Source organism: Myotis davidii, unplaced genomic scaffold (genome assembly GCF_000327345.1).
Source record: "Myotis davidii unplaced genomic scaffold, ASM32734v1 scaffold481, whole genome shotgun sequence".
Taxonomy (NCBI): Eukaryota; Metazoa; Chordata; class Mammalia; order Chiroptera; family Vespertilionidae; genus Myotis; species Myotis davidii.
The window spans coordinates 367,274-374,195 of NW_006291201.1; positions in this window are offsets into that span (position 1 = coordinate 367,274).

Genomic DNA, 6,922 nt, shown 5'->3' on the forward strand with positions numbered 1-6,922 from the left:
CTGTCCAGACCAGTGCTTTTGTTTGCTGGAAGGTTTTTGATCGCTGTTTCAATTTCTTTAGTAGTTATCAACCTATTCAGGTTTTTTGACTCTTCCTGGTTGAGTTTTGGCAGCTTGTCTTTTTCTAAGAATATGTACATTTCATCTAGGTTGCCCATTTTGTTGGAATTAGAGTTTTTCATAGTATTTTTGCATAATCATTTGTATTTCTGTGGGATCAGTTGTTATTTCACCTCTTTCATTTCTGCTTTTGTTTATTTGGGTCCTCTCTCTTTCCTTCTTGGTGAGCCTGTCTAGAGGTTTCTCAATCTTGTGTATCCTTTCAAATAACCAGCATTTGCTTTTGTTGATCTTTTGTATTGTTGTTGTTTTTTGGTCTCTATGTCATTTATCTCCACTCTGATCTTTATTATTTTCTTCCTTCTGCTTACACTGGGCTTTTCTTGTTGCTCTCTTTCTAACTCTTTGAGTATGGTTAGATAATTTATTACCATTGTTTCTTTTTTTTTTTTTGAGGCAGGCCTATAGAGCTATGAACTTCCCTCTCAAGACTGCTTTCACTGTGTCTCATAGATTTTTGGATTGTTGTGTTCTCATTGTCGTTTGTTGCCATGATGCTTTTTATTTCTTCTTTGATTTCTCTGGTAACCCAGTCATTGTTTAATAGCATGCTATTTAGCCCCCAGGTGTTTGATTTTTTTATTGTAGTTGATTTCTAGTTTTATGCCATTGTAGTCTCAGGTGGTGCTTGATATGACTTCTATCTTTTTGAATTTGAAGAGACTTTGCCAGTGACCCAATATATGGTCTATCTTTGAAAATGACCCATGTGCATTTCAGAAGAATGTTTATTTTGTGGCTCTGGGGTGAAATGTTCTGAAGATGTCAGTTAATTCCATCTGATCTAGTGAGCCATTTAGGATTGATGTTTCTTTGCTGATTTTTTGTTTAGAGGATTTGTCCAATGATGATAGTGGGGTATTAATGTCCCCTACTATGACCGTATTGCTATCAATCTCTCCCTTGATATCTTCCAAAACTTTTTTTGTATGTATTTGGGTGCACCTGTATTGGGTGTGAATATGTTTAACAGAGTTGTATTTTCTTGTTGCATTGCTCCCTTTAGTATTATGAAGTGGCCTTCCTTACCTGTTGTTATGTCCTTCACTTTGAGATCTAATTTGTTCAATATAAGTATTGCTACCCAAGCTTTTTTTTTCCCATTTCCATTCGCCTGAAAAGTCTTTTTCTATCCCTTCACTGTCAGTCTGTGTGATCCTTTTTTCTGAGGTGGGTTTCCTGTAGACAGCAGATATATGGATCATGTTTTCTTATCTACTCAGCTACCCTATGTGTTTTGATTGGGGCATTTATTACATTAACATTTAAAGTTATCATTGGTAGGTACTTGTTTATCACCATTTTTATTCTTTACACCTGTGTTCCTTCTTCGTTTCCTATTTTTTCTCTGTACAGCAAACTGTTTATTATTTCTTGCATTGCTGGTTTGGTTGTAATAAGCTTCCTTAGTCCTTTTTTGTCTGTGAAGCTTCCGATTTCACCTTCAATTTTGATTGACAGCCTTGCTGGGTACAGTATTCTTGGATTCAGATCCTTCCTTTGCATGACTTTGTATATTTCACTCCATTCCCTTCTGGCCTGATGTGTTTCTGTTGAGAAATCAGTCATTAGTCTGATGGGGGATACTTTGAAGTTAACTTTCTGTCTTTCTCTGGCCACTTTTAAGATCATTTTGTTTGGGACTCTGTGTGTTTCTTGGATTTGTGTGAGTTTTTTCTTCCCTATATCAGGGAAGTTTTCTGTCATTATTTCTTCAAACAAGTTTTCTATTCCTTGCTCAGTTTCCTCTCCTTCTGGACCCCTATTATGCGGATGTTGTTTCGTTTCATGTTGTCCTAAAGTTCCCTTAGGCTGTCCTCCTGTTTTTTAAGTTTTTTTTCTACATGCTGCTCTGCTTGGGTATTTTTTCCTGTCATATCTTCTAGCTCACTGTTGCAGTCCTCTGCTGCTTCTAGTCTACTGTTGTTGCTTTCCAATGAGTTCTTTATAGCAGCAATGCTATTTTTCATTTCTTCTTGGTTCTTCTTCATTTCCTCTTGGTTCTTACACATATTGTTGAATTTGTCTACCATTCTTTTCAGCCTCCTTTTCGTTTACTCCTTTTTCTGGTGATGCCTCCTTTTCTTTCATTTGCGGGCTGTTTCTTTGTCTCCCTATGATCTCTCTTCTCTGGGTGTCTGGTTAGGTAGCTCTCTTTCTCCTTTCTCTAGGCGAAATATGACCTTTCAGTGAGGAGGAGCAGGTCTTGTCTGAGTCCACGTATTCACGCTGCTTGAGATCTGGTGTTCCTGGGTTCATAGCTGGCCCCTGGGTGCCATGGTTGCAGGGTCCCTGGATACGGATAACAGCCACTCTCCCCTTCAAGATGGCGCAGTCTCCAATGCCATGGGATTTTTATGTGGATTGCAATAAATCTGTATATTGCTTTGGGTAATATGGCCATTTTAACTATGTGGATTCTTCCAATTTGTGAACACAGAGTATCTTTTCATTTCTTTGTGTTTTCTTCAACCTCTTTTATTAACGTCATATAGTTTTCAGTGTATAAGTTCTTCCCATAGTTTGTTTTGTTTATTCCTTGGTATTTTATTTGTTTTGTTACAATTGTAAAAGGAATTATTTTTCCATTTCTTCTTCTGGAATTTAATTGTTGGTATATAGGGATGTAATGGATTTTTTTTTACATTTATTATGCATTCTACAACTTTACTGTATTTGTTTACTGTTTCTGAGATTTTTGTGTTTGGAGTTTTTAGTGTTTTCTACAGAAAGAATTATGTCATCTGTAAAAAGTGACAATTTTACTTCTTCATTTCCAATGTGAGAGCCTTTTATCTGTCTTGCCTATATTGTATCCTAAATTTGAATATTTGTTTCTACTGATGATTGGTATGTATGTCTATTTATGTGCCAGTGCCCTTTGTTTTAAATATTTGAAGCTTTAGCTTGGCCATTGTGGCTAAATGGTTGAGCGTTGACCTATAAACCAGGAGGCCACTGTTCAATTCCTGGTCAGGGCACATGCCTGGGTTATGGGCTCAATCCCCAGTAAGGGGTGTGCAGGAGGCAGCTGATCAATTATTCTCTCTCATCATTGATGTATCTATATCCCTCTCCCTTCCTCTCTGAAATCAATAAAAATATATTATAAACAAACAAACAAATATTGGAAACTTTAAAATATTTGAATACCTGGTAGAGCTAACCAGCACTAGTCTTCTTTTTCAGAATTTCCTGGTTATTTTTGTTTACTTATTTTTCCATAATCAATTTGTATAATTAAAAAAGTAGATTCTGTTGATATTTTTCTTGGGATGATGTTAAATTTACAAATTACTAATTTGTACAGGCTAGCAATAGAATTTACAAACATAGGCAACTACACATACTAATTATAATGCATGATATTTTTAGTGTTTGTTATTCATGGTAATACGTAGTTCAATGCAGTGTGCAAAATTGCTATGAACATAGTACATTAGTGCAGCATATTCAGCAATCTTTGTACAATTCAATGCTAGGATGTTTTGTGTGTCTAATTTTCACAGAATAAACTTGAGCCTTTAGCATATCCCAACTGTATTTAAAATACACATGTAATATGCTATATATATTACATGTAATATTTTCAAAAGCCTATATTTCCAGAAAAACTAGGAAAGACCAAGAAACTGTCACAGATCAAAGGACAAATAAATGCAATGAGGAACACTAAATTGGACCCCAGAACAGCAACAAAAAAGTACATTAATGGAAAAATTGGTTAAATCCAAATAAAGTCTGGGATTTAGTTAACAGTAATATACTAATGCTGGTTTTTTAAATTCTGACAAATGTACTATCATGATTTAAGATGATAACAGGGGAAACAAAAATTGGGTGATGGGTATGCAAGAGTTCTCTATACTTACCTTTGCAACTCTTCTGTGATCCTGAATTATTCAAAAAATAAAAAATTTATTATTTTTTAAATCTGTTTCTAGATTTTATGGTTATTCAATATTATAATTATGTATTTAGCTCCCTCACTAGACCAGCAGTCACCAACTGGCGGTCCGTGGACCACTGGTGGTCGTGAGGTCTGAGAGGTTGGTGACCGGTGCAGTAGACTGTGATAAATGCTAGAGCATGGACCACTCAGCACTATTCACATGCTCACCAAAAGTTATTGAGGACAACCCTAGAATGATTAAGACAAGCCAAGAAAACAGTGAGAAATTTTGGCAAAAAGTCCCAAGTTGTTGTCTTCCCTATATAACATACTAGGGGCCCGGTGCACAAAATTCATGCATGGGGAGGAGGGTGTCCCTCAGCCCAGCCTGCACCATCTCCAATCTGGGATCCCTTGCACAATCTGGGACCGCTGGCTCCTAAGTGCTCACCTGACTGCCTGCCTGATTGCCCCTAACCACTTCTGCCTGTCAGCCTAATCGCCCCCTAACTGCTCCCCTGCTGGCCTGATTGATGCCTAAGTGCTCCCCTGCTGGCCTAATTGCTCCCAAATGCCCTCCCCTGCCAGTCCAGTTGCCCCCAACTGCCCTCCCCTGCTGACCCAATCACCCACAACTGTCCTCCCCTGCTGGCCTGGTCACCCAAAATTGCTCTCCCCTCCTGGCTATCTTGTGGCAGCCATCTTGTGACAACGTCACACAAGGGCGTCACACCACCTAGGCTTTTATTATATAGGATCATTCAATTAAATAAACCAAATGTGTTACTGATAAACATTTTTAACAACTCTATCTTTCATCCAGGTAGACTTAAAGAAAAACATATTTGGGAAACCTGACCTAAAAGTCCGGAGTTCTCCTTTTCCTTTACCTACTCACCTTCACTCATTATTAAAGTGTTCTTCCTGCTTACCTCAAAGTCTTTAGCACAGTAGCTTTTAAGAAGTGGAAAGAACAGTGAGCTTGGGATGTAGTCTAGGCTCTCACTTCCTGGATGCATAACTTTGGGTAAACTACTTCATCTCTATGAGCCTATTTTTCATCTCCCTAACTAATGGGATTAAATAAGAAAGTAGACGTGATGTGCCCAGTCGGTGTGCCTCAGTGTCGACCTGTGAACCAGGAGATGATGGTTTGATTCCCAGTCAGGGCACATGCCCATGTTGCAGGCTCCATCCCTAGTAGGGAACATGTAGGATGCAGCAGATCAATGTTTTTCTCTCATCATTGATGTTTCTATCTCTCTCCCTCTTCCTTCCTCTCTGAAATTAATGAAAAAGAAAGGGAGGGAGGGAGGAAGGAAATAGACATGATGTACTCTGTAAGTCTAGGATACTAGGCTGCTTTTTGTACTTCTTTGTGAGGGTCCAATTTTTTTCCTGCCAAACTTAGTCTTTCTCCAGTGTTCCCTCTGTGAATGGTACCACCCCCTACTCACTTGCCCAAACTACAGCCCAAATCATGCTTAACTCCCTTTTTCCTCTAATACCTCCTTCCTGATTTTCAAAATTGTCACCAAGTCCTATAGATTCTACTTTCTAAATATCTGATCCATCCTCTGATCTTGATCCCCACTGTCACTGCTTTAGTTTCTCCATGAAATATAGTAACAGTTTCTTAACTGGTCTCTTTGCTTGTTCCTCATTTTTCATATTGCTCCCAAATTCACATTTTAAATACCAAGTTGGCTCTGTTACTCCCCAACTTAAAATTCTCCCATGGACTCTTATAGCCCTTAAGATAAATCCAAACTCTTTAGCATGGCACTGTGATCTAGGCCAGTGGTTGGCAAACTCATTAGTCAACAGAACCAAATATCAACAGTACAACGATTGAAATTGCTTTTGAGAGCCAAATTCTTTAAACTTAAACTATATAGGTAGGTACATTGATATTAACTTAAGTAGGATACTCCTAAGCTGGCCTTTGCTAAAAACGTCCTCAATCTGATTGAGGTATGTTCGCTGAGGTCGACCCCTTCCAACTCCCATCCTGTATGTGCATGCCCACATGTGGTATTTTGTGGAAGAGCCACACTCAGGGGCCAAAGAGCTGCATTTGGCTCACGAGCCGTGGTTTGCTGACCAGTGATCTAAGCTATGTGTATCCATCCAGCTGTATTTCTCTCCAGTCTCTACTATATCTCTAGGCTTTAGCTCAGCTGTGGGCAAACTACGGCCCATTTGAATGAATAAAACTAAAAAAAAAAAGAGACCGTACCCTTTTATGTAATGATGTTTACTTTGAATTTATATTAGTTCACACAAACACTCCATCCATGCTTTTGTTCCGGCCCTCCGGTCCAGTTTAAGAACCCATTGTGGCCCTCGAGTCAAAAAGTTTGCCCACCCCTACTTTAGCTACCTTGAAATATTTTCAGTTGTCTGATATCACTGAGTATTCATTCACAATTGTGCTACTCCTATTATCAATGGGGTGCCCTCTGTGTCCCCATCTGTTACTGGTGGAAGTGGAGCTCTTGAGGTGCCATGGGGAAAAGAATTTCCTGAGGCTCCCACAGGAGGATGAAGTATTGTAGAAAGCTTTATTGTTCATGTAAAATTAAGGGTTGTTTCCCTCCAAAGTCCCATCTCCCTCCATCTTGCCATGGAAAAAAATTCCAGTTGTGTGTTTAGCAGGGATAGGACTGAAGCCAATACCCAGAGTGTCCACTCCATATATTAAAGTCCAGTCTAGTCCAGCATCCTGCATGTGGAGTCTACATGGCCATGCAGCTGCTAGGGTCATGTGGTGGGCTAGTACAGAGGTGAGTACAAGTCACAGAATAAGTGAGAAACAGGAGGACAAGAGAACAAGCAACAGAGCGAGAACTTTTTGTCACCAGGTTATAACTAACAGCTTAACCAATTAAGCCTTCTGGATTTTGCATG